The 26,733-nt window shown below is 42.8% G+C and overlaps 1 protein-coding gene across 4 annotated transcripts in view; it reads right to left on the bottom strand.

Moving 5' to 3' along the window:
* The window catches only part of LOC134212440 (Kv channel-interacting protein 4-like), a 290,551-nt gene extending 277,264 nt beyond the window's left edge, over window positions 1-13,287 (bottom strand). For 2 of the 4 annotated variants that reach the window (XR_009979275.1, XM_062690305.1), the window contains exon 1: window positions 13,024-13,287. The gene's annotated coding sequence lies outside the window, so the exon portion shown is untranslated. Of the gene's footprint in view, window positions 1-12,991 lie in introns of all 4 variants that reach the window. The other 2 variants (XM_062690304.1, XM_062690306.1) reach the window with 2 other exon arrangements.
* Window positions 13,288-26,733: the final 13,446 nt, after the last annotated feature.

Raw genomic sequence — 26,733 nt, 5'->3', positions numbered from 1 at the left:
CTTCGGAAGTTCCTCCAGGAAATCCTTCAAAAAATCCTCCAGGAAATCCAGGAAATCTTGCGGAAGTTCCTCCAGGGATTCATTCAGAAGTACCTCCGGCAATACCTTCGAAAGTTACTCCAGGACTTCCTTCGGATGTAAAAGCAGGACTTCCTTTGGATGTTAATGCAGGAATTCCTCCGCAAGTTCCTCCAGGATTTCCTTCGGAAGTTCCCCCAGAAGATCTTCCAGGAATTCCTTCGGAAGTACCTCCAGGAATGCTTTCGGAAGTTCCTCCAGGATTTTTTTCGGAAGTTCCTCCAGGAATTCCTTCGCAAGTTCCTCAGGGAAGTTCTTTGGAAGTTCATCTAGGAATTCCTTCGGAATTTTCTTCGGGAATTCTTTTGGATGTTCCTCCAGGAATTTCTTTCGGAAGTTTCTCCAGGAGCTCCTTCGGAAGTTCCTCTAGGAATTCATTTTGAAGTTCCTCCAGGAATTCGTCCGGAAGTTTTTTTAAAGTCTCCCTGGAATTTTTAAAAATTTCTTCCAGAAAATCCTTCGAAAATTCCTCCAGGAAATCTCTCGACAGTTCATCCAGGAAATCTTTTGTAAGTTCCTCCAGAAATTCCTTCGGAAGTTCCTTCATAGATTCTTTCGGAAGTTCCTCAAGGAATTCCTCGGGAAGTTACTCTAAGCATTCTTCTGCAAGCTCCTCCATGGACTTGAGAAGTTCCTCCAAGAATTCCTTTAAAAATCCTCCAGGAATTCCTCCGAAAGCTCATCCAGGAATTCCACCGGAAGTTATTCCAAGATTTTTTTTTGAAATTTCCTCCAAGAATTTCTTCGGAAATCCTCCAGGAATTCCTCCAGGGGAATTCCTCCTCCGGGAATTCCTCCGGAAGTTCCCCCGGAAGTTCCTCCGGAAGTTCCCCCGGAAGTTCCTCCGGAAGTTCCCCCGGAAGTTCCTCCGGAAGTTCCCCCGGAAGTTCCTCCGGAAGTTCCCCCGGAAGTTCCTCCGGAAGTTCCCCCGGAAGTTCCTCCGGAAGTTCCCCCTGAAGTTCCTCTTGAAGTTCCCCGGAAGTTGCTGCGGAAGTTCCCCCGGAAGTTCCTCCGGAAGTTCCCCGGAAGTTCCTCCGGAAGTTCCCCGGAAGTTCCTCCGAAGTTCCCCGGAAGTTCCTCCGAAGTTCCCCGGAAGTTCCTCCGAAGTTCCCCGGAAGTTCCTCCAGAAGTTTCTCCGGAACTTCCTCTGGAAGTTCCCCCGGAAGTTCCTCCGGAAGTTTCCCCGGAAGTTCCTCCGGAAGTTTCTTTCGGATTTTTTTCGAATTTTTTTTCTGGAACTGCTCGGAAAGTTCCTGCACAAATTTCCGGATATTCCTTCTAGCATTCATCCGGAAATTCCTTCTGGAATTTTTCCGGAATTTACTTTTGGAATTGCTCCGAAAGTTCATTCTGGAATTATTTCGGAAAATGCTTCTGGAATTATTCAGGATGTTCCTGCAGGAATTATTCTGGAAATTACTTCTGAAATTCTTCCGGAAGTGTCTTCTGAAATTCCTCCAAGAGGTCCTTTTGGCATTTAACCAGAAATTCCTCCACGAATTTCTCCGAAGTTGTTCCAAGCAGTCCTCCAGGAAGGTGTTACTAGAATTCCTCCTGCAGATGTTCCAAGAATTCCTTTCATACATAGAATTCAATCTCATACATTTGAAAGGAAATTCTTCATCGAAAAATCACCCTTCTATCCAGGTGCTTTTTCGAAAATTCTAACCAGAGAAAAAAATTTCACCTTTGGACTATTTGACAGAATTCCCAAATGAATTACTGGGTAGTTTTGGATTAATTTTAAGAGGAATTTGTTTAGTTTTTTTTGGAGAAGTTAAAGGAATTTAAAAAAAAACTGAAGAATCTCTGGCAGAAATTTAGGCGATATAGGGGAGAACGGTCCAAAATGCACCCCTTAAGCTATTTCGCCCATATAAACAAAAATATTCAACGATTTCAACGTATAGGTGCAAAATTTACAAACCCAGCTACATTTCACAATGATCTCTTGTTCAAAACAATAAGGTTTTCATGACTTTCTAACGCATTAAAAAAATGTTTTAAAAATAGGCCTGGGGCAAAACGCCCGAATGGTGGTCTAAAATGACTCAATTGCATGTAAAATGATGGTGAACGCATGGTTGTTTGTTTTTTCTTAATGCATTGAACTAAAATCTTGGGAGGAATTCCGGGGGTTGTTTCCGAAGAATTCTCCGAGGATTTTCCAGAGGAATTTCGACAGAAGTTCCTGAAGGAATCTTCAGGTTAGTTCCTCGGGAACGCTTGGCATATTTCGAAGGAATATCTGAGGGTCCCTCCTTAGCCGTGCGGTAAGATAAGCGGCTATAAAGCAAGAACATGCTGAGGGTGGCTGGGTTCGATTCCCGGTGCCGGTCTAGGTAATTTTCGGCTTGCAAATTATCTCAACTTCCCTGGGCATAGAAGTATCATCGTGTTAACCTCATGACATACGAATGCAGAAATGATAACTAGGCTTAGGAACCTCTCAGTTGATAACTGTGGAAGTGCTTAATGAACATTAAGCTGCGAGGCGGCAATGTCCCAGTGGGGGATGTAATGCCAATAAGAAAAGGGAATATACAGAGGAAATAGTAAAAAAAAATTCGGGGGAATTCCTGATGAACTTTCCAAAGGATTTGTTTTCCGGAATTTGTAACGGAACTTCTGGAAATTCTGAAGAAAGTTCAGATGAGATGTCCAGAGGGGAGAAATTCCGGATGAATTGCGGAGAGAGCTTCCAGAGGTATGCATGGAGGAACTTTCGAAAGATTTCTTTCAGGACAGCGAGCAGTGCGATGCGTGCCTACACAGCAAAACCAACTAGAAAATTCCCCTGGACTTGGTCTAGGAAATTATCGATTTGAATATTTCTTAATTTTCCCTGGGCATAGAGTATTCATGTCATTGACATAGTTCACAAACGTATGTTTAGTTACTTGGCTTAGAAACCTTGCGAGTCAACAATGTCCCAGTTGGCAATGCCATGCCAACAAAAAAGAAGGATATTATGCACTCCCCTGCGGCAATTACAATCCACTGTCGCTTTCAATAGCCATGTGTTCTTCGAAAGTGTTGCTTGCAATCATTTTGTTTCAGCTCGTGCCATTATCAATCGCCATACTCCTGGACGGACCATGCGAATCGATTCAGGAGCAAACACCTGGTCCCACCATTAAGCTGCTTCACAATGTGCTGTTGGTCAACCTTACTTTGATTAATTTCAATCTTCTGAAAAACGGTGATAAAGCACATAGTCGATTACTTGACCTGTATAACTGTTGCTATTAGATTGTATATTGTTTGTATTGTTTGCATTTGAAAATTATTAGAAATAATTATCTTTTAAAGAATCAACTTTTGGTCAAGCAAAAAGCATTACATTGGGGATTCTAAAAAATTGCAGCTGGCACGATTTTCTAGAATTGGTTTTGCGAGGAACAGCATGAAAGAAAAAAACGTAGCTTTCTAAGCCATATTTTCATAATTGGGTCGCTAGTTGGCACCATGGTATCAATATCAATATTCAATAATGAATCGTCCTTACATTTATTTTGCTCATGGATTGCTGAAACAATAGATTATTAAAATACCGCGTCTTTCTGTGATGAACGGTTATTGAATTGCCACGGGGTTTCCGGGATCAATAATATATGCATGCAACCATCGCAACACAGGAAAGTAAACCCTTTCTTTCCTAGTACACTCATGTGGCGAGTATGGTGATTGATATGTTCGGTTTGTTGCTTCGGTTCGGTCTTCGGCCAAATCTTCAAACTACAAATAAAAAAATATTAGTAGCTATTCATTAGAGCTTCTATTAGAGTTTCTTAAATTATCCCAATCTTTCTCGTGCTTCAATTACCCAGTTGTTGTCTACCCCTGAGATTCAAAGTCTAGCAGGGAATTTCGACAGAAATTCTAGAGGGATTCCCGGGAATATCAGGAGATAGCAATTATGTCCTTTTGAGAATCCTATCGGCGCTTAATTTCGCATTCTCTTTTTTCGCTTCATTTGCAGCAACCACAATACTGTGAAATGGTGAAAATTTTATAAAAACGTATTATTTTCTTAAATTTACAATTATTTACAGCTACTTACCAGCTTGATGACATTTTGCCAAATTGACTTACGACAGAAGACAGAAAATGTTTTATTTTTCGCCTACTTTCTGAATTACGTAAGGTCAAAATTACTTTGGTAATTAGATCAAATTTTCCTTGAGTATTTTCCTTAAGAACTGCATACTAAGCTTTACACAGTACTTTAGAAGTCCATTAAGGAGAGATCGAGGAATGGAAGGAAAATTGAAATGGAGACTAGATCCAAAAAAGCTCGTTGCTATGAAAAACGACAACAAAACAAATGTCGTTTCTTGTTGTTGATGTGTTTGTTATTGTCCAAAGATGGTCTAGTAGCCTAAAAATCTGACCATATCGACATAAGGAGAGTGAATCCTGAACAAAATATGATCAGAACCCATCGAGATAGAGAGATATCGAGATAGGGAGGTTATCGAGATGTAGAAAGCCAAAATATATGTAGATCGAAGGGACTGAGGAAACCATCGACATAGGGAGAGATATCGAGATATAAATCATCGAGATGTGGAGAGTCGACTGTATATTTATATTTATAAGAAAAAGAAGGAGATTGTCTTATTTGTTTTTGGGTGTACGCATATTATTGACCCCTATTCTTACACTGGCCGGCATAATAAAGTGCCCACTTGCCGTTTTTCATACAAAATGGTCAACTTTGGAGCTCTAGATCTCGGGTTCCCGTGAACCGATTTGGCTGAAAATTTTACCAGAGCTCAGATATAACTTGAATTTTAACATATCTAAGTTTCGACCATATTGATTCACAGGTTAAAAATTATTGCGGTATTACCAAAGTGAATTTTTGGCAAAAATTTATTTTTAAATATCTTGAATTCTATAGGTTGTAGACTGATGACATATTCAGCAAAAACGCGTATTTTGCCAATACAAAAAAGTTTGCTATATATACCTGTACACTTAGAGATGTAGTTTTCGAGGTATTTGAAAAACAATTTTTTGCCAAAAAATTCACGTTGGTATTACCGCAATAATTTTTAACCCTGTGAGTCAATATGCTCGAAACATAGATATGTTAAAATTCAAGTTATATCTGAGCTCTGGTAAAATTTTCAGCCAAATCGGTTCACGGGAACCCAAGATCTAGAGCTCCAAAGTTGACCATTTTGTATGAAAAACGGCAAGTGGGCACTTTATTATGCCGGCCAGTGTATATGCTCCTAAATCCGGCCAATTAGAGTCCAAACAATAATTCTTTCGTAAACCTTTCCAAATAGAGATTATAAATTAGAGTCAATTGGATATTATTGGATATTATGTTGCAAAACAAATGACACCTTCTGGATCTCATTTTTTTTTTTTCAAAAATCCTTAAAATATGTTCATAATTGTAAAACAATGAAAAAATTTACAAAAAACTTGCAGATTTTCTACGTTCATTAGGTGTAGGATTTTTCTGGGCTTCCCAACTCCCCGTCACACCATGTAAGATTTTTTTCATTTAAATTAAGTTTTTAATTTTTTTTTTTTTTTAATCGCAGACCTTTTGCTTTCCCCGTAAGACCTTATTACGTAAATAATGCACGGCCATCACAATCTTTACAGTGCTCTAAAAAATCGAAATATCATACAATTATCATGATATTGGGAAGAAGGTACGGTCCCTTTATTCAATATCCGCATATCATGCGAGGCACGGCAAATGCTGGGTAAAGCGTACCATTGGTACTTCGCGAACCTGAAGGAATAAAATAGACCCCATCTTGCGGTCCTTAGCCTCTTATCCAGCAACTCCTAACCCTACCTCCCCGTGGTGCTGGCCGGGATACGAGCAACCTTAGGGAAGATCGGGTAACCAACCCCGGTGGGAACTATGGTCGTATGCTGACAGGGAAGGGGGGATTTGCTCCTCTCCGGAGGTGCAAATCTTACTGAGCGTCTGTTCTCCATGTCAGGATCGGCTCACAACAGCGTCTGTTCTCCACGTTAGGGGCGGCTGATCATCGTCCGAGTGCCAGCGAGGGACTCTAAGTGAAACTGTGCACCATGGTCCACTGGGAATAAGGAGGAATGGTCCTCCGGAAATTTAGGGGGTTTGGTGTCAGGCCCTGCAAGCCAGCCTTTAAAAAACATACGCAACGAACAATCAACAAGAGAGTACGGACCGGAACCATCGGCGAAGGCCACTGCGACGAAAAGGGACTAGCGATTGGAAACTCGGTTCGTGGAACTGCAAATCTCTCAACTTCATCGGGAGCACACGCATACTCGCCGATGTGCTCAAGGACCGTGGATTCGGCATCGTAGCGCTGCAGGAGGTTTGTTGGAAGGGATCAATGGTGCGAACGTTTAGAGGTAATCATACCATCTACCAGAGCTGCGGCAACACACGAGCTGGGAACAGCTTTCATAGTGATGGGCGATATGCAAAGGCGCGTGATCGGGTGGTGGCCGATCAGTGAAAGAATGTGCAGGTTGAGGATCAAAGGCCGGTTCTTCAAATTCAGCATAATCAACGTCCATAGCCCACACTCCGGAAGCACTGATGATGATAAGGACGCATTCTACGCGCAGCTGGAACGTGAGTACGACAGCTGCCCAAGCCACGACGTCAAAATCATCATAGGAGATTTGAACGCCTAGGTTGGCCAAGAGGAGGAGTTTAGACCGACTATTGGGAAGTTCAGCGCTCACCGGATGACGAACGAAAACCCCCTACGACTTATTGATTTCGCCGCCTCCAAGAATATGGCCATTCGCAGCACCTACTTCCAACACAGCCTCCCGTATCGGTACACCTGGAGATCACCACTGCAGACAGAATCACAAATCGACCACGTTCTGATTGATGGACGGCACTTCTCCGACATTATCGACGTCAGGACATATCGTGGCGCTAACATCGACTCTGACCACTATCTGGTGATGTTTAAACTGCGCCCAAAACTATCCGTCATCAACAATGTTCGGTACCGACGACCGCCGCGGTACGACCTAGAGCGACTGAAGCAACCTGATGTCGCCACTGCATACGCGCAGCATCTCGAGGCAGCGTTGCAGGAAGAGGGTGAGCTCGATGGGGCCCCTCTTGAGGACTGCTGGAATACAGTTAAAGCAGCCATTAACGACGCAGCGGAGAACAACGTCGGGTATGTGGGACGAAGTCGACGGAACGATTGGTTCGACGAAGAGTGCAGACAGATTCTGGAGGAGAAGGACGCAGCGCGGGCGGTCGCGCTGCGGCAAGGTACCCGGCAGAACGTGGAACGTTATAGACGGAAGCGGAGACAGCAGACCCGCCTTTTTCAGGAGAAGAAACGCCGCCTGGAAGAAGCGGAGTGCGAGGAGATGGAACAGCTGTGCCGTTCTCAAGAAACACGCAAGTTCTACCAGAACCTCAACGCATCCCGCAAAGGCTTCGTGCCGCGAGCCGAAATGTGCCGAGATAAGGATGGGAGCATCTTGACGGACGAACGTGTGGTGATCGAAAGGTGGAAGCAGCACTACGAGGAACATCTGAATGGCGCTGAGAGTACAGGCAGTGAGATGACTACGTCAGTTCAGCGGACGATGGAAGCCAACCAGCACCCACCTTGAGGGAAGTTAAGGATGCCATTCAACAGCTAAAGACCAATAAAGCAGCTGGTAAGGATGGTGTCGGAGCTGAGCTCATCAAGATGGGCCCGGAAAAGCTGGCCACTTGCCTGCACAAACTGATAGTCAGAATCTGGGAAACCGAACAGCTACCGGAGGAGTGGAAGGAAGGGGTTATATGCCCCATCTACAAGAAAGGCGACAAGTGTGGCTGGAGTGTGAGAACTTTCGAGCGATCACCATCCTTAATGCCGTCTACAAAGTGATATCCCAGATCATCTTCCGTCGTCTGTCACCATTAGTGAACGAGTTCGTGGGAAGTTATCAAGCCGGCTTCGTTGACGGCCGCTCGACAACGGACCAGATCTTTACTGTACGGCAAATCCTTCAAAAATGCCGTGAATACCAGGTCCCAACGCATCTGTTCGTTGATTTCAAGGCGGCATACGACAGTATCGACCGCGTAGAGCTATGGAAAATTATGGACGAGAACAGCTTCCCTGAGAAGCTTACCAGACTGATCAAAGCAACGGTGGATAGTGTGCAAAACTGTGTGAAGATTTCGAGCGAACACTCCAGTTCGTTCGAATCGCGCCGGGGACTAAGACAAGGTGATGGACTTTCGTGCCTGTTGTTCAACATTGCGCTTGAAGGTGTCATGCGGAGAGCCAGGTGTAACAGCCGGGGTACGATTTTCAACAGATCCAGTCAATTTATTTGTTTCGCGGATGACATGGACATTGTCGGCTGAACATTTGCAAAGGTGGCAGAACTGTACACCCGCCTGAAACGTGAAGCAACAAAAGTTGGTCCGGTGGTGAATGCGTCAAAGACAAAGTACATGCTTGTGGGCAGAACCGAGCGCGACAGGGCCCGCCTGGGAAGCAGTGTTACGATAGACGGGGATACCTTCGAAGTGGTCGAGGAATTCGTCTACCTCGGATCCTTGCTAACGGCTGACAACAACGTTAGTCGTGAAATACGAAGGCGCATCATCTGTGGAAGTCGGGCCTACTACGGGCTCCAAAAGAAACTGCGGACGAAAAAGATTCGCTACCGCACCAAATGTGTCATGTACAAGACGCTAATAAGACCGGTTGTCCTCTACGGACATGAAACATGGACAATGCTCGAGGAAGACTTGCAAGCACTCGGAGTATTCGAGAGACGGGTGCTTAGGACCATCTTTGGCGGTGTGCAAGAAGACGGTGTGTGGCGGCAAAGAATGAACCATGAGCCCAACTCTACGGCGAACCCAGATCCAGAAGGTAGCTAAAGCCGGAAGGGTACGATGGGCAGGACATGTTGCAAGAATGCCGGACAGCAATCCTGCAAAGATGGTGTTCGCTTCCGATCCGGCAGGTACGAGACGGCGTGGAGCGCAGCGAGCGAGATGGGCAGACCAGGTGCAAAACGACTTGGCGAGCGTGAGGCGTATCCGAGGATGGAGAGAAGCGGCCTCGAACCGTGTATTGTGGCGTCAAATTGTTGATTCAGTGTTATTCTGTTTAGATGTTAACTACATAAATTAATGAAATATCACGCGAAGCTGATTTGGAAAACCTTGTACATGAACCATAAAAAATACAATGAAATATACTCAAACCAGATAGGATTAAAACACATCGCGATTAAGAATCTCCAGTCTACACTATGCATTTATCCATAATTAGTACAATAAATATGAAAATTTTACACGTATTGGTTCAATCACATCATTACTAGAAATCAGTTTAATTTTCCGCATATTGAGTGATATTAACCACAAGACAAATGAGCAGCAAAGGCACAAAAAACCCTTGACAGTCCACACGTGTAGTGCAGAATATCACCTTAAAAAATTATCCTCCACCAGCTGGGGGCATGCAAGTTTATTTGAGTGATTGGGACTATGTTGTGTTCGTGAAGCTTCTCCAGTTACCTAGGATATCTTGTGACTAGCTCCTGTCAGTACTAATTTCATTCCAATAAAAAACACAGAAAATCAACTTATCGATAGTAACGGCTTTTTGGTTTATCAAATATAACTAGGGGAACTATTCCCTTTTCCATATATTCATCTCATCGCGAAACAAAGAAATACAGCACCAATTCCGTCGCTTCCTTTTGCTAACATGCGAAAAAAATCACAAAATTAAGAAACACATCAAATTCCTTTTCATTGTTTTGTTTTTCATAGGATGAATATTGGAGCTATCCAGGAGCTTTAACCCTATATCATATTAAGATTCTAGAAGTCAAGATGTCTTATATGTCTTTTAAAATAAATTGCTGGATAATGCTAAAGAGGAAACAATGAAACAATATTAAGTGCCAATAAATAAGATGGTGCTTTGCATACATTCACATACCATATCAATTAGCCGAGATGAACCGTTTGATATATACCTAACACTTATTCTTCATATCAAAGATTGTTTTGTGCCGTTCAGTATAGAGTGCTCTACGAGAAAAATATAAATATTTTTTCAGTAAACATATATTTCGGCTCCCTTTCGGCAGGTTCTCGATAACAAATTATAAGTAAATGGAAAATCAAAAGAACGAACAGAAGTGCGTTTAAGGACAAATCTGTGTTTCTCTATACGCACAATGCCCAGTCTAATATACACCTAGCTGCAAAGTTGTAAAACTTTTCTTCTCCTTCCCCTCGCAGTCGACGGTATACGAAGGTACCCCTTTAAATAGTATACGGAAGTGTGTGGTATAACAACAAAGTAAGTGAGAAAGCTTCACCTCCAAATCGCGCATGGAACGGAATAGCTTTTAGCATTTTATTGCAAACACGAGACTATCGTCGTCAGTCAGTCAGTCAGTCAGCAGCAGAGCGGTGGCACTTGGAGTTGGAGTTTTTTTTTTTTTTTTTTTTCTTGAGCAAGGGTAAACGGAAATCTGCAACCAGACACCTGAGGAGGTACTCAGGTAGTGTGGGGATGGGTATGTCATGTAACTCTTACCCGACCCACTAAAACCAAAACCCTTTCGCCAGTCCGTACCCCCGGCCCGCAATTAAGCAATACATCAGGGGGATTATTGAGAACGCTCACGCCTATGCTAACGCACTTGACGTTAATACACACAACATCGACTTCAAGGGTGGCTATCTCCCACCCGTCGATCGCAAGGTATGATAGTAACCTAGCGGTCCTGACAACAACCACCGCGCATGAACCGCAATGACCTCTATATCTACATACTGAGGTCCCTGCAGCCCACCCGCGACATGTTGGTTGTCGGGGTGAGCAAGGTGTTCACTGCATCACAGGTGCCCTTACTGCACTCGTTGGTTTTGTTCAAGACGCCACCACCGCTGCAGTTTCGACATGATCTGTTGAGATGCTGTGTTCACCGCATTCCATATAGCTTCTTCCCGGCACATCCTCTCGACGAGGTTGTCCGGGGTTGTATCCATACCACTAATAAGCAGCATGGTATTGCGTTCTACCTCGAATCGCGGGCATGCGAACATCACATGCTCTGCCGATTCTACCTCACCTACACATTCAGGACACTCCGCAGAATCTGCGAAGCCAAACCTGTGTAGGAATTTCTTAAAGCAGCCATGTTCAGACAACACCTGTGTTAGGTGGAAGTTGACTTGACCATGCTTCCTATCAACCCAGTTGGACACATCTGGAATCAGTCTGTGGGTCCAACGACCTTTGACTGCGGTGTCCCATGCTCTTTGCCATTTGAGCAACGAAGCTGCTCTCTTGACACGTCGCACTTGCACCGAGTCCCTTTCGTTGTAGCACTCCACATCCTCCTCTAGGAGTGTGTCAATCGGCATCATTCCAGCTATAACGCACACCGCCTCATATGATATGGTGCGATATGCGCTCGCGACACGTAAGCACATCAGCCGGTGTACTCTGATCAATTTCTTTACATTGTACTCGGCTTTTAGTGCTACGGCCCATGCCGGCACGCCATAACGGATGATAGACAATGCTACGCCAGCTATCAGCCTACGCACTTGACTATGCACCGCCGATCTGTTGGACATCATTCGTGATAAAGATTTTATCGCCAATGAAGCCCGCTGACATGCATAATCGACGTGGCTCGTAAAATTGAGCTTATCATCGATCATCACGCCCAGATGCTTGAGAGACCTCACGGAGTTAACTGTGCAGGTCCCTACTCTTATCCTAGCCTGTTGCAACCCATGACGGTTATGCACTACCACGACTTCCGTCTTTTGGTGTGCAAGGATAACCGTCTCGAGTTGAGCCATTCCTCCACTCTGCCAATCGCGTATGAAGCCTTCCAGTTCGACTTCGTCGAGAGTGTCACCTGCTACTTCTAGCATTACGTCATCCGCGAAGCCTTCTATCTTTACTCCGGCCGGGAGACTTAAGCGCAATACTCCGTCGTACATAATATTCCACAGAACCGGTCCGAGGATCGATCCCTGTGGAACACCCGCGGACACTACGATCGACTTTTGACCAGCATCAGTGTCGTATAACAACACCCTATTCTGAAAATAGCTTTTCAGTATCCTGCACAGGTAATCCGGAACTCTCAATCGGTGCAGGAGTCAGCAATTGCTGCCCAGCTAGCATTGTTAAACGCGTTTTTACATCAAGTGTAATCAACGCGCAGTACCTAATACCTCTTCTGTTTAAACCTCTCGCTATCTTTGCCGTATCCGTTACCGCTCGAATTGCTTCGATGGTAGAACGGCCCTTACGGAAGCCATACTGGTTGCTAGATAAGCCACCAGCACACTCTGTATAGGCCGACAATCTATTCAGAATGACCCTCTCTAGCAGCTTTCCAGCTGTGTCGAGTAGGCAATTGGTCTGTATGCCGAAGGATCCCCGGCTGTTTGCCAGGCTTCGGTAATAGCACCAATTTCTGCCGTTTCCATCGATCTGGGAAGTTTCCTTCGTCCATGCATCTCTGGAGGCAGCTCCTGAACATATCTGGATTGGCAAGAATGGCGTGTTTAAGGGCCAGGTTTGGAATACCATCCGGGCCTGGCGCCTTATTGAGCTTAAGTTTTCTTGCTGCTACGATAAGCTCTTCGTTAGTCACTAACGGTAACGGTGGAGTTGGAGTTGACACGACGAAAATATACGCGCATCAGCCACACTCACTCACAAACACATTGGTCTAGGGCCAGCGCGCCGCCCGGCCAATCCCTGCTCTCGTCCGCACCGCTCCCATTTTCCCGAACCATTTGCGAAAAACAGCACGTTTTCCCTGGCATTCGTAAACAGCGCGCCACGGCACGGCATTGCAAAAATTGGAAACGATGTCAAAAAGGCGCAAATGGCACTATACACACTGGATGGCTGCAAGCAAATTGTGCACACTTACACTCACAGATACACACGCGAACTTCGGAGAAACGGACCGCGTACCGGACAACGCACACTAGCAAAGAACCGGTCAGGCTTCGAAGAGTTTTCCTCTGCAGGAAGGTTTTTCCGTTCGGCAGCGCGTACCAAATCGGTCTGGTTGCTAACGGCGGGGTGCTCGTCGGTTTTATCCTGCCGTCGTCGTTCTGTAGTGGAGCCGAGCTCGCATCCTTTTCGTCGGTGGCTCGTCCGAACAGGACTCGTATCGTAGAGATGATTTTATCACATCACCATTCACCGGTAACACTCGCATTACCATGCCGTGAAAGATCCTTTAAAACGATGAAACTTGATTCTTTTTTTGTTGAGTTAATGAACGCTTGAGCCGAGACAAGACAATGTGAATTAAAAATCTATTCACGATGTGGATGCTTTTTTTATTCGTTTTGTAGTTGATGGGAACGCATGGTACAATACTCAATAGAGAACCTCGGATATACGCGTAGCGTACCTACCTTATGGGATGTCGATTACCATACGAAGAAAATTATTCTGCACACCTTGAAGCTCCAGATGATATGTTTTGATGCAACTCATCTAACACTATCATCCTTATTTGCTATGTTACATTTTTAGTTATTATTAATACATTTCAATTGCCTCTGGCAGTAAGGATTTTTCCTTTGGTTGAATTAAACCATGTAGGAACTATTGTTTTCAACATAAACTAAACTTAACCTAATTTATACTAAGGGTACAAGGAGCTAATCGTTGCGATAGAAGATTGCAACGATTTTTGTCTAAAATTGGAAATTATTTTGTTGGACATTTGTAGCAATGTCTCAATATTAGAAATTCTATGAAGTTCATTGGTACTATACCACGGAGGCAACTTCAGAATCATTTTCAAAATTTTATTTTGAATCCTCTGGAGTGCCTTCTTTCTGGTATTGCAGCAACTAGTCCATATCGGCACAGCATACAACATGACTGGTCTAAAAATTTGTTTGTAAATCAAAAATTTGTTCTTAAGACAAAGTTTTGATTTTCTGTTTATAAGTGGATATAGACACTTAATATATTTGTTACATTAGGCTTGAATGCCTTCAATGTGACTTTTAAAAGTTAATTTTTGATCCAGAAAAAGTCCTAAATATTTAGCTTCGCTAGACCAAATAATTGGTATCCCATTGATAGTGGCAATATGTCTGCTAGAAGGTTGCAAATAAGAAACTCTCGGCTTATTTGGGAAAATTATAAGCTGAGTTTTGGAAGCATTCGGGGAACTTTTCCATTTTCGCAAGTGGAGAAAATATCCAAACTTTTTTGCAATCTACTACAAATGACACGAAGGCTTCGTCCTTTAGCTGAAAGGCCCGTGTCATCTGCAAACAAAGATTGTTGACACCCTGGTACATCAGGTAAGTCAGAAGTAAAAATGTTATACAATGAGCCCCAGTATGCTTCCTTGAGGAACACCAGCTCTTACAGGTAATCTATCAGATTTAGAATTCTGATAGTTCACCTGCAGTGAGCGATCTGATAAATCATTTTAGATCAGTTTAATAATGTACAGAGGAAAATTAATATTCATCAATTTTACAATCAAACCTTCATGCCAAACACTGTCAAATGCTTTCTCTATATCAAAAAGAGCAACTCCAGTCGAATATCCTTCAGATTTGTTGAGCCGAATTAAATTTGTAACTCTTAATAACTGATGGATGGTTGAATGCCCATGGCGAAGACCAAATTGCTCATCAGCAAAAATAGAATACTCATTAATATGAACCATCATTCTACAGTCGCCTCTCCACATCTCGATATTGAAGGTACCATCGAGATAGGGAGAGATCGAGGAATGGAAGTAAAATTGGAATGGGTACTAGATCCAAAAAAGCCCGTTGCTATGAAAAACGACAACAAAACAAATGTCGTTTCCTGTTGTTGATGTTTTTGTTATTGTCCAAAGATGGTCTAGTAGCTTAGAAATTTTAACATATCGACATAAGGAGAGTGAATCCTGAACAAAATATGATCAGAACACATCGAGATAAAGAGATATTGAGATAGGGAGGTTATCGAGATGTAGAAAGCCCAAATGTATGTAGATTGAAGGGACTGAGGAAACTATCGACATAGGGAGAGATATCGAGATATAGAACATCGAGATGTAGAGAGCAAACTGATTTGGTGATAACTAGAAGCCTCAGCTCGACTTTGTCCGGCTTCAAAATGGAAATAACTTTTACGCTTTTCCATTTATCAGGGAAGTGTAGTGTCCTGGGCCCTCGTTCTCGTCCGGTCCGGCCCGCAGCTTAGCGACAGCAATCAATCCCGTTTCTTGTCCATCGTCTCAAGCCTCCTCTTCGTAGTCCGTACGTCCCCTCCGCCAAGTTCCTCCTCCCCGCTCACAGGCTCCCCCTGTCTCACTGTTTCCTTGTATTCGTGTCCGTCATGCACTATGACGTCATAGCACAATAATAGAACCCTACATCTCACCCTTCTTATAAAACAAAACTTAATTACAAATATTTTTTAACTAAATCTGAAAGTAATAGATAGTTGAAAGATGTTTTTGTCGATATATACCTACTACATGCATTTAGGCTGTTCTATAGAGTTAGTTACATGCGGCGTTATTTCCAGTGATTCAACAGTGATTTTCATATCATGTGCCTATTTTTCTATTCATATTTTATATGGACCATCTGTCTCCAAAACCTGTCAACATGTTCCATCGTCCACCTTTTCACGGTGATCATCGGCACTAGTGGGGCTCCTTCCGTTTTCGCTTGTTTTTGACGTATTCCAGTACCACCACATGGTAGCTACTTGTCCACACGCAGTGCATTTGATATTACGGGCTGAAGTTTTCGTGACCATGATTGCGATTTGTGGCTTCCTCTACGTGCAACAACTGGTTCTCTGTGGTCTTGTGATTATCCAACAGTCATTATCGACACGTGCGGAAAGCTATCTCTTATCTTCCTTCATTTGAAGACACTTTCAAATGGTAGGTAGTTGTATATAAAATAGTGTCTATTCTCATCATCGCTCCACGAATACTAAACTGGGTGTAACAAAAAGTGACGATGCTGTCATATTTGTCTACTTATAGGAGTATGAACCCCTCTAGGGTTCACCCATATCCCTACCAAAATGCTCATAACAGACTCTAATTAATACTTGTTACTATTTAATACTGAAGACGGACTTGTGGTACAAACGACATGATATACCTCCGATATGTATTCTAGTACATATATATACTTGTACCATGTTCTGCCGTTTTACCAGCACAAAGATGACACACGTGTTGTATAACTTGTACCTTGGTATGGACACCATTCGTGTCATATTTCATAATTTCAAAACCTAGTTTACATCTATATTATGTGCATAAAGCCACATTTGTTTCAGGTCTACTCACCACTTAATTCAACAACCAAATAAATGATCACCTTCCATTAGAGTCCCACCGAAAGATCTTATGAACACGATGGCAGGTAAAGCATTAAAATAAATTCAAAATGTTATTTTGCCGTAAAAAAAAACCTGATACAGTTCATCAGAAAGTCCGGATCTCATTTTTCAGAACTCGAACCACAGTAAATCACACATAGGAATTCTCCGAGCTGTATTTTGCAATTAGTGTTTTTCCCCAGGAAATTACAAAATTAATCAGCACACATGCAGTAGTGTTAACTGTTAACTAATAGGATAATCCATTATTCTTTCGGTCAACTGAGCAATACCATCATTGGTAAACATACCTGAATCTCAACTGGTCAATACAATAGATTTCCAGTAGTTCGATAACACTTGGTCACTTTTCACCCTCAGCCAAAACCAAGCGACTGTGATATTGTACACAAACCTCACGCATTTTGCTCTGGTAATTAATGTATCTAATACTTCAAGTACTCATCCATTTCCTCTAGACTGGGCTAGAAACAACAGCACATCCACATATCATCTAATGATTTTCAAATTTGCATGCACCGTAGATTTCCTGATAGACATCCATATTGCCGTCATATGCAAATCCCGTCCACTCCCAAATGACTTGCAACATTTACCTATCATTTGCTGATTCTCAATCTACAAACACCAGTCGATTCCCAAATCGACTCTTAATCAATTAACCTACCTAAATCATTTGCGTTATTGAAACTTAATCAGTATTCAGTCAACTTTCTACTTGTCGATGTTCTATAAATCTTTCGCTATCTTGATTATTTTCTTAGTCTATTTACTTATTCGTTTGCATTTTACATCTCGATTTCTTCTTTATTTAGATAAACTTTCTAGGAAGATTAATTTAAATTATTAGGCTACTGAACTCTTACAATAGCATCGAAAACAAGCTAGGGTTTTTGTGTACTGTTACCGTTTTGACCCTTCCTTCGGAAGTGTCTATAATTTCACTTTGTATGCGTTACGCAGGCGTGTTATGTATTAATCTATCAATAAACCTCTTGAATTATGAAATAAAATGTATGGCAATTGAAACAAATTCACTTGAATATTGAAAATATAGTTACAACAAGTGATATGATATGGAAATATGCTTATTTTTCGGATTTGTTTCAAAGAAACAGTTGATTTTAATTGAGGAACAGATAGAAGCATGTATCACAAAACCTTCTCAGAAAAGCAAAAACGTAAAAATTTGAAGGGATTTCAAAAATTTCTTTAGTGAAAGCTAGATAACAATTGTGAGCATGTTTTGAGATACTAATAGACCACTTATATGCATGTATGTGTGCGTATATGTGCAAATTCTACAATTTACTACCTTATAAATCTCGCTCATTTTTAAGGTATTAAACATCATTAGTTTTACAAAATTGAGTTTCGTTCAGATCAATGACTGATTAAGTTAGTTCTGGATTAATTAATATCAAGGTCTCCGGAAATTACGAGTATACGATAATACGACAATGCTGCCAGCGTTACGACAGTTTCTAACCAACCATGATACCACACACACCTAAAATAAATCGCCGAATTCGGTAAAATTTTACCGAAATCTCAACAGCAGAACTGTTCGGTAAATAATTTTACTGATTTTCGGTGATTTTGACAGTTGAACAATGGAAAAAATTACAAAAAATCTGTAAAATAAATTACCGAACAGTTCTGCTGTTGAGATTTCGGTAAAATTTACCGAATACGGTGAAATGAGTTAAGTGTGCATGTTACAATAGCTATTCAATTCGACGAGCGCCTGATAGATAGGCAACCTGACGCACAGTGCGGAATCATTCGTTTTGTTGCACTCAACCAATGGAATCCGCCTTTTGGTAGACAATTAATTTGTCATTTACACTTTCAATCGCCGTGGGAGGTTGAGTAGTTTTATCTCGTTTTAAATACTAGAGTCTGAAAATATTTCCTTTTAATTAAGGAAGGGTCAAAATCTCACTGTAGGTGGATTAATCAGGTTTTTTAATAGTAACAAACGATCTTCAATTAAGTACTTTAATTTACGATCTTTCTCTATCCTAATGAATTATTGAAAATCGAGACGTAAAAACTCGACCAAATTCACTTTTCTACTAATTCTCAAATCAGTAAGTCCCAGTCGTTTCCCAAATCGACTCTTATTCAATTGACTCAGCATTTCCACTGATTCCCAAATTAGCAAATATTCACTTCCCAGCTAGACTTGCGATCACCCTATGCACATTACCATTAATTCCCAAATCAGTAAAAATCACTCGATTTCCCAATCCACTTTCTTCTTCCACTGATTCCCAAATCAGCAAATATTCGATTCCCAAATCGACTTTTGGTCACTCTTTTTACATTTCCACTGATTCCCAAATCAGTAAACATCAATCGATTCCCAAATCGACACACTTCTTCTACTGATTCCCAAATCAGCAAATATTCGATTCCCAAATCGACTTTTGGTCACTCTTTTCACATCTCCACTGATTCCCAAATCGACACACTTCTTCTACTGATTCCCAAATCAGCAAATATTCGATTCCCAAATCGACTTCCGGCCACTCTCTTCACATCTTCACTGATTCCCAAATCAGTAAACATTAGTCGATTCCCAAATCGACTTACTACTTCTACTGATTCCCAAATCAGCACATATTCGATTCCCAAATCGATTTTTCATCACAATATTCACGACTCTTCCTCACCGATTCACCACCTCCACTGATTCCCAAATCAGCCAAAAATCAGTCGATTAACGAATCGACCCCTATTCATGTGTTTGTTAAAAAGATTCCCAAATCAATTAAACACAATTCTCAATCAGCTCTTGATCCTATGACGCACCAATCTACTATTTACTGATACCCAAATCAGTAATCAACTCAACCAACTGATTTCCAACTCAAAACAAAACAAAATCACCAAATATATAACTCCAAATCAAACAAGTACAGTGCATACAAAATTCCCAGTTGCAAGCACACTCGTTACGTTCGTTTTTTTATGTTTCCAACAGGGCATTCAGTTGACACACAGTGCATCTCTGTGGTATGCAGAATCCTTCTTCCCCTTGTTTATTTTTTTCGACTTTTTTTTTCACAAAAATAATCGCAAATGCGTACGTACACTTACTACTCACGCTTTTATCCTCGTCGCCATTTGTAGTGTCCTGGGCCCTCGTTCTCGTCCGGTCCGGCCCGCAGCTTAGCGACAGCAATCAATCCCGTTTCTTGTCCATCGTCTCAAGCCTCCTCTTCGTAGTCCGTACGTCCCCTCCGCCAAGTTCCTTCTCCCCGCTCACAGGCTCCCCCTGTCTCACTGTTTCCTTGTATTCGTGTCCGTCATGCACTATGACGTCATAGCACAATAATAGAACCCTACACTCAGCGAACTGGACTATCGAAATTCATAACTGGCGCCTTATGAATATTCGACTGATTATTCCACCATCAATGCTTCTTATACGCAGTTACCTCTTCGAATACACAAGCGTCGATGGGCGTGTGGTCTACATATCGGCCTCCCGACCCTGACGTCCATGGTTCGAATCCAGTCTGCCACACTTCACTTTTTTTCAAATGAAAATCATCATTCATAAGGCAACATATTGAAATTCATACCGATTCCTTGTGGCAAATTTCCATAAGGCGTTTTAGTGAAAATCGTACGTCCATTTTCCTCAGTGTACAGGAAGTATGCCAATTGAAAACATTTGTTAAATAAATTAACCAAAAAAGAAGGAAGTTTTTTGATAAGTATGTAGAAAATGCCATCATTTCATACAAAATTAGTTCCCAACGAAGAGTCAAAAACATTCTCTTGATTGAAAATGTCTTCGAAGCTCCTTGTAACCTGATTATCAATTGGACTAGTGAGACCTAGACTAAAATTATGGGCACTCTCGAACTGCTGAGCAAGTTTTTGAGCCTTTTCGCCATCTTCTATATAATAAAAATGAAATGGTCTGTGTTCGTATCCGCATAACTCGAAAATGGCTGAATTTATTTTCTCCATTCCTCCAGCAAATATGTCTGTTATCGTTTCCGACGGGTTTATATGATACTAGCAGACCCGACGAACTTCGTTTCGCCTAAAATTGATTTATTTTTTTATTAGTTCTCGAGTTATGCAGAAATTTATGATTCATTTGTATGGGAGCACCCCTTTCCAAAGAGGGGAGGGGTCTCGAACCATGTTAAGAATCTTCCCCGGCCCCAAAAACCTCTGCATACAAATTTTCACGCCGATCGGTTCAGTAGTTTCTGAGTCTATGAGGGTCAGACAGACAGAAATTCATTTTTATGTATATAGAAGAAGAAGAAGAAGATTACCTCACGCGAAAATCATTTACTTAGGAAAACCTAAAACTAAGAATTGTATGGAAATTTCGCATGAGCAGTACACAACGCGCATTTTCGCCTACTATGCAGGACGACGTCTGCCGGGTCGACTAGTTTGTTAATAAAATTTTATTTCCCTCTTTAAGCGCTGGAATTGGCTTTTGAGGTTTTTTAAGAATTTACGTTAATTTCCAAAAGGGTTTCGAACTGGGATTTAACTTCCAGAATCCAGGCATTATTCTCAAAGTTGGTATTTCTCAGAATAGTGAAACGTTTTTTTCAAATCTCGCCAAATAACGTTTAACGCGGGATCGCGAGTTTTTTTTGGTATTGCCTTCGTCTCACATGTTTAAGACGAACAAGAAGACGAATCAGTAGCTGAAGATCGTCGTCAATAATAATGGAGTTGAATTTAATTTCACATTTAGGAATTGCAATGCCTCTGGCTTCGACAATTAAATTTGTTAAAGATACGAGAGCATTATCAATAAATATCACTTTTGGTATCGAGAGGAATATCAACATCAAAATTCCTATCGATATATAAATCCCAAACAGCTCTATGATAATGTAGAGTAGTGCTGATTGGATTGTTGATGGCTTCCTGTGAGATCTCAAACGTCTCAGCTCTCAACAAATTCCTTTGCTGCCAATTGCACAGCAATAAAAGAGAATTGTTAAAAATTTGTTTCAACAGAAACTCCCAAGGTTTTAAAAACTTTGGTTTCAAACGAAGAATATAATTTATGTTAATAATTTATGTTAATTAATATCATTAATGACAATGGCGACCCCACAACATGCGCTGTCAAGACGATCATTTCGGTAAATAAAATAGTTTAGATCTCTTTTGATGAAAAGACCAGGTTTTAAATATGTTTCAGTTATAATGGCAATGTGCACTAGGGTGGCTCAAATTAGTATGGGAAAAACTTTTTTCAATTTTTTTGATGGGCCTCTTATTCGGTTCTATTTGATGCCCTGATGCTCTGGACAAAATTTCAGCCAAATCGGTCAACGTTTGGGCGGTGCTAAACTCGTTGGAAGTTTATATGCAAAAATGAATGCAGAAACATCCAAAAACAGTGAATTGCAGTTGGACGGCACAATTTACTATCAAGAACCATGATACTCATTCAGGTCTTGAAGAATTAAACACAGAATGTTATGCAGAAAACCGCGATAAGATTAGAGTTTGCCCGGCTAAGTTATTAGCATTTCTCTGAAGTGGGGTTTGAGCAAATTTCGTTTCTTTTACCTTTGAAAAGAAATAAATTCACCCCTACAACACTCCAGTAAATTGCTAATATCTTTGCCTAATAAACTCTAATCTTCTCGCGGTTTTCAGCATAACATTCTGTATTTAATTCTACAAGAACTGAATGAGTATCATGGTTCTTGATAGTAAATTGTGCCGTCCAACTGCAAATCACTGTTTTTGGATGTTTCTGCATACATTTTTGCATATAAACTTCCAACGAGTTTAGCACCGCCCAAACGTAAACCGATTTGGCTGAAATTTTGTCCAGAGCATCTGGGCATCAAATAGAACCGAATGAAAGGGCGGCCCATCAAAAAATTTGAAAAATTGTTTTTTGAGCCACCCTAATGTGCACATTATGAACTGATAGGAAGTTGAATAATACATCTTGTTTACCCTTTAAAGAGCGGGCATTCCAATTTAAAATTATCAAAGAATTATTTGGATCCATTAAAACGAAGTCCAATAACGTTTTGCCTTTCTCGTACAACAAAGTTGTACCGAAAGGCTATCATTTCACTACGAAAACGAACTTTTTATAGAAGCCTCGGAGACTCATAGTGTTATATACCAATCGACTCAGCTTGACGAGCTGAGAAAATGTCTGTCTGTCCGTGCGTATTTTTTTACGAGGGTTTAAGGCTTTGGAAAAATCTGCGCAACAGACACCTCGAGTATCCACACTATGCTCGAAGGCTAACAGGGATGGGCTCCTCACGACCTGCTAAAATGTGCCTCCCGGATAAACCGGGTCCCTTATCCTCCTTGCCTCGATCCCCCCGGAACCACGGGATGCTGCGACTACTTCCGGGGGCGGGGGGTGTCTGTGCTCATGCACTTCTTTTAAAATTCCGGCCCCTAGCTTAGGCTAGTTCGCCGACTGGCTTGCTGAGACCCACTGCTACGTTGTCTCGATCCCTCGACGGCTGTGCCACAAACTTCCTTACTCGAATCCTCCTGACTTCCCCCGGCGTCGAGGGTGGTCCACCAGTTCCGGTGAAGGAAACTTCCGCACTGATGGTGCCCCGACTACCGGCGGCTACCGCAGGGGACGCTTTTGCGCATTGCGCCGGCTTCGTCTTCGGATTGCAGAGGTGGTCCGACATTTCCGGTGGTGGATGACGTCCGCCCTGGCGGTGCCCTACATACCCGAAGCACTTCCTTCTTCTTTCTTCAGCAGGTTTGAGGTTCGAGTGCCGAGGTCGGTCCGACGATTCCGGTTGGCAGAAGACTTCCGGTTCGCTGGCGCCCCGACGACTCGAGACCAAACACTGCTCACTGTACTGGATTTCCCTCCAAACTGACGCTTACTTGCTGATCCCTACTCCATCGACGCTGCAGCTCTGACAGTATTTGCGTCACGACTCTGGTTACCGCATTCCACGTACCTTCATCGCGACACATTCGCTCTGCTCCGCAAACCTCGGGCAGTCGAATATCACGTGCTCTGGAGTCTCCTCTACGTTGATACACGCCGGGAAGAATGGCGATGATGCATGGCCACACCGGTGCAAATTTTGGCGGAAACAACCCGGACAGGAACTGTGTGAGGTAAAAATTCATCTCTCCATGCTCCCTGTTCACCCACATCGACACATTGGGGATGAGCCGGTGGGTCCACCTTCCATTAACCGCATTGTCCCACTCCTGCTGCCACTTCACCATAGAGTCCAGTTTCAGCGTCTTCCTCACATTTCTGGTATCTCTCCGTTGGTAACACTCGATATCCTCTGCTAGGGTTATGCAGATTGGAATCATCCCTGCGATAACGCAAACTGCATCCGAGGAAATGTTTCGGTACGCACTCACGACTCGAACGGCCATTAGGCGAAACACGCTGTTCAACTTTCTGCGGTTACGTTTCGTTTTGAGCGCAGCTTCCCAGGCTGGAGCTCCGTACCTCAGTATCGAGGATGATACTGCTACCAGAAGACGTCTACTGCTGCTTTTAGGACCACCCACGTTCGGCATGATTCTTGCAAACGCACTGACCATTTTAGCCGCCTTTTCGTCCACATGGGTGTTGAAATTCAACCGGTCGTCGATCATCACTCCTAGATGCCTCAAAGTCCGCACGGACGGTATGTTGTGCCCTCCTACGGTAATCTGGATCCGCTGGATCTCTCGGCAGTTGCTAACCAGCATCACTTCTGTTTTGTGGTGAGCAAGCTGCAGCTTGACTCCGTTCATCCAGTTTTCAGCTGCGTCGGTCGTTTCCGCTACCAGCATTTCTACTTCTTCCAACGACTCTCCGGTTATTGTAAGGACGACGTCGTCCGCGAATCCGAAGATCTTCACGCCTTTGGGCAACTTCAGTTTTAGAACTCCGTTGTACATAATGTTCCACAGCGTTGGGCCTAGTATGGAACCTGGCGGAACACCTGCCGTAACCCTAATCGACTTCTGCCCCGAATTCTGAATTCGTTTCGTAAACCAGGATCCGGTTCTGAAAGTAACTTTCAAGGATTCTACACAAGTAGTCAGGAACCCGCATACCTGCCCTGACTTGCTGCTTCTGGGAGAACCAGTCATCGTCAAAGAAATAAAACCCCCAGCGGTGACGTTCGAAAGAACATAGTAGCAACCATAAAAAACGTCTGGAATATTCTCAGAAAAGGGAACCTACTTCATAGAAATTGAACTATATGTAGGTAGTAAGAAGCGTAAAGAACAAAGGACTCTGACAGTTGTACATACCAAGTAAAGACACTCCCACTACATCGGAAATGATAGAAATCTCGCTTAACTTTTCAAAAGGACCTAAGTAACATTTTTCCATGAATTAATTTGAATACTGCAATCAATAGCTTTCATGTTGTTCTGCTGATTTACTTACTTACTTACGGATCCTGTACACCTCCGGTGGTGCAAAGGGCCGACTTGAAAGATCTCTATCCTGAGCGTTGCCCGGCTATCGCTTTAACCTGTTGCCAGGTTAGATTTCGGTCGACTTCTTTTATTTCTTTATGGAGGCTTCGCCGCCATGAGCCTCTGGGTCTGCCTCTGCTGCGATGTCCCGCTGGGTTCCAGTCTAATGCTTGTTTACAGATTTCGTTTCCGCCCCTACGTAGAGTGTGGCCGACCCAGCCCCACTTCCGATCCCGAATTTCTGTTGCTATCGGCCTCTGGTGACAACGACGATGGAGCTCATTGTTTGAGATCCAGTTGTGAGGCCACCAGGCCCGAATTATATACCGCAGGCATCTGTTAATGAACACCTGCAGCCGTTGAGTGTTCTCCACTGATACACACCATGTTTCGCTAGCGTATAACAGCACAGATTTCACGTTAGAGTTGAAAATTCGTATTTTGGTGCGTTCACTTATCTGCCTGTTTTTCCAGATATTTCTTAAACTCGCAAAGGCAGCCCTTGCTTTCTTGATCCGTGCGCCTATGTCGATCTTGGTACCGCCGTCCGACGCCATTTGGCTACCAAGATATTGGAAGCTTTCAACATTCTCCACTGGTTGCCCGGCTACTGTGAAACTGGAAGGAGTCGCCGTGTTTACATCCAACGATTTGGTTTTGTTGACGTTGATGACTAAACCTGCCGAAGAGGAGCGCTCGGCAAGGTCGTTGAGCTTACTCTGCATATCAGAGCGCCGTTGCGCGAGGAGTGCAACGTCATCAGCCAATTCGAAGTCGTTTAGATGCTCCATGGTTATAGGCTGCCATAACAGCCCGCGGTTTGGTTCACGGTCAATCGCACCTACCAGAATCTCATCGATTACGATGAGGAACAGTAACGGTGATAGGATACATCCTTGCCTCACACCAGCTACGACCCGGATAGGGTCGGACAGGACCCCATTGTGCAGCACTCTACACGAAAAGGCCTCGTACTGTGCTTCGATGAGGCCGATGATTTTCTCAGGAACTCCCTTGCGTCTCAGGGCGCCCCACATATTCTCGTGATTGAGACGGTCGAAAGCTTTTTCGTAGTCAATGAATACCAAGTAAAGGGACTCTTGGAATTCGTTGACCTGCTCCAGAATGATGCGGAGCGTGACAATATGGTCCACACAGGATCTTCCGGCACGGAATCCGGCTTGCTGCCGCCGGAGAGTCGCATCGATCTTCTCCTGAATCCGGGCTAGGATAATTTTGCACAGAACTTTGAGAACGGTACACAGCAACATAATGCCTCGCCAGTTATCGCATACAGTCAGGTCACCCAGGTCACAGGTTCTGCTGATTGCGCTATTCAAATTAATTCATGAAAAAAATGTTACTTAGGTCCTTTTGAAAAGTTAAGCGAGAAATCCTCCCAATATGAAAAGATATTTTAGTTACAAGATAAAGATTGTCACTTCGGTTTCCATTGTTCTGCTGTCCGAAACATGTCGGGTACCGAGTTGTCAAATCGTATGTATTTTTCCTTCATTTGGCACCCTATCCTCGCCGGCAAAAGATGTTTCGGACAGCGACAATCTTCATCTTGTAACTAAAATATCTTTTGAAATATGTCAATGTCGGCTCACAGTTGAACACGTGCTTGTTTCATGTCCAGTTAAAGAACTCCTCAGAGCTAGCGTCGGACTGAAAGGAAGCAAGGACATCTCTTAAAAATGTTAAAGTGTAACTTGAGCTTGGCGTAAACAATGAATTTTCAAAATGCCGCTAATCCTTGTTTGAACTTTTAAACATCAAAACTGGCTATATACAGAAA

Source organism: Armigeres subalbatus, chromosome 2 (genome assembly GCF_024139115.2).
Source record: "Armigeres subalbatus isolate Guangzhou_Male chromosome 2, GZ_Asu_2, whole genome shotgun sequence".
NCBI lineage: Eukaryota > Metazoa > Arthropoda > Insecta > Diptera > Culicidae > Armigeres > Armigeres subalbatus.
This window is presented reverse-complemented; position numbering and strand designations above follow the sequence as displayed.